Here is a 2,544-nt window from a genome sequence, read left to right as displayed (position 1 = left end):
GTAAGGATATATTTTCCAGCTGTACATTCTTCCGTTTTGTTTCCAACTTTCCCATTCCAATCACCAGTAATTATCAATGTATTTGAACAATATCAAATGGATTCCAATCACCAGTAATTATCAATATATTTGAACAATTTCAAATGGAAGAATTTGATAGAATTCTTTAATTTCTTTATGATTAACATTAGTAGTTGGTACATAAATTTAACCAATAGTCCCATTAATTGTTTTTCTTGTTGACTTATGAATATTATCCTACCACAGGCAGCATTGTACTTAAGAAAAATCTTGAAATATCCTTCTTGATGATGGATGATGGATGTGATGGCATTCTTCAATTTATCATTCTTCCTGGCATAGCAAACCATGTGGGCATTCTTCAATTTATCATTCTTCCTGGTATAGTAAACCATGTGACTGTCTACCTCAAGATGGCCAATACCAGTCCATTTTAACTGAATAATACATAGGATATTGATATGCATTCCCATTTTATTTGTTACAACTTCCAATATTTCCAAATTCATACATATTATATTCCATGTTATGATTATTATCCAATCTTTCCAGCTGCTTCTTCTCATTTGGGATTTTTCTTCTCATTTCATCCACAAGTTCAGGTACAGAAAACTTGGCTCCATCCACCTTGTTAAGAAGGCAGCTCTTTCTCAGTCATATTTCGAGGGCATTTCAATCTGAGGGCACTCTTCTCCTCCGGCTGTAAGACAGACAAGGTTCACCATCAGGGTGCTTGCCATCAGGTTTTCAGTGGCTACCCCTCCAGCAGTGGTCTTTCTCGTCTTTGCTTTGAATCAGAATTTGTCTGGAAGTGTCATTCAAACCTGTCCATTTTGGGTGACCCTCCTGGGATTTGAACTACCGATGACCTAGCTTCCAGCATCACAGCAAAACCTCAGTGACTGCAGTATGACATAGTAACAGATGAGTGATGGTATGATAATGTAGACCAGTGGAAAAAGCACTAACTCAGGAAACAGAAACCTTGGTCATCTACTGGTATCAGCTACTGTTTGGCGGGGGGACCTGTGACAAAACCCTTCACATTCCTGAGTTCCAGTAGCCCCATTTATAAAACAAAGTGTTTTAACTAGATGATCTCTAAAAATTCATTAATAAATATAAATGTATATTTAGATCTATATTTTTTCCAAGGCCCTCTCAAACCTGAAAAGGTTATGAATAATTTTAATATGATGTTTTATTAACAGAATCACTTTACCAGTGAGAATTCAAATATTTTATAATAAACTCCCCAAATCAAGGGCAATAATATATTTGCAATATAAAGTTCATTAGCATATTTTGATAGTTTTTTTTATCATTTTTGCATGTATTAAAATGAAACATTTGGTAAAAATTAAACATTATATGCAAATGAGTGCAACAAGCCTAGTTTTGGAATAATAAGTCATTATCTTTCTTATAATATATGTGAGTGGCTTCTCTGTTTTTCTCAGTCACTGTAGCTATTAAGTCAGCATATTGGAAGTATACCAAGAAAGTATAACCGAGAAACAGAAAAGCAAGCTAATTTCTCTGGAGTTAAATCTGATGCATAATGACCCTATATGACAAGGTAGCAAAGCCCCTTAGGGTTTCCCAGAGTGTAAACCCTTACAGAGACAGTTTGGCACATCATTCTCCCATGGATATGCTCTTGGGTTTGAGCCACCAACTTTTCAGTATATAGCCAAAAACTTAACCATTGCACTGCCAGGGCTTCTTAAGTATAGCAGTGAATTCAAGATTCATTTGCATAAATACCAGAGTTCTACTGTTTGAAAACTATAACTATTATCAGAAGATGACAAGACAGTCACTTGATGCTCATTTATAATGTTGTCTGTGGAATCTAATGAACATGAAGGACATATAGGAGGAAATGCAACTTTTTCCTATTTTGTTTTTGACAGAAAGAGGAAATGTGTTTATGCTATAGCAAACGGATTTCAGACTGGTAATGTACTGTTAACAAAGGTGTTTCCTTTTTGTGTCATGTAAACGACCTTCTTTGCTCTGTCAAATATACACCATATAATGATAATATATAGATGTAAAGAAAGGAGAATCTTTAATAGCACATTTTGATAGTTTTTGTAGGTAAATAAATTTAGATCAAGAGACACTGAACAACTTGCTCATGGTCATACAGTTACTGACTACAACAAGAATCCAAGTCATTCAACATGTTTATGTATTTCTACAGGTATTATTATATAAGTGCAAGTATATAATTGTGTGTATATATGTAAATAGATATAACATATGCTGTTATTGTTAGAGCCATCAAGTTGCCTATGGTTCATGGAAACTTTATGTATATAATGCTTAAAATCATTGGTTCACTTGAGCCCATTGTTATAGTTATTGTGCAAAACCACCTCTTAGACAGTTTCTTCATTTTAACTGGCAAAATACTTTACAAGTAATACACACATTTCAAGATCTAGCTTGAAATATAATGTGTCTGTTGTAGTATAATATGTACACAATTACAAGGAAGTCCAGTAAATACAAGTG

The sequence above is a fragment of the Echinops telfairi genome, unplaced genomic scaffold, assembly GCF_000313985.2.
Source record: "Echinops telfairi isolate 266 unplaced genomic scaffold, ASM31398v2 ScPeMD7_7410;HRSCAF=8448, whole genome shotgun sequence".
Taxonomy (NCBI): Eukaryota; Metazoa; Chordata; class Mammalia; order Afrosoricida; family Tenrecidae; genus Echinops; species Echinops telfairi.
Note: the sequence above shows the minus strand (reverse complement) of the source record.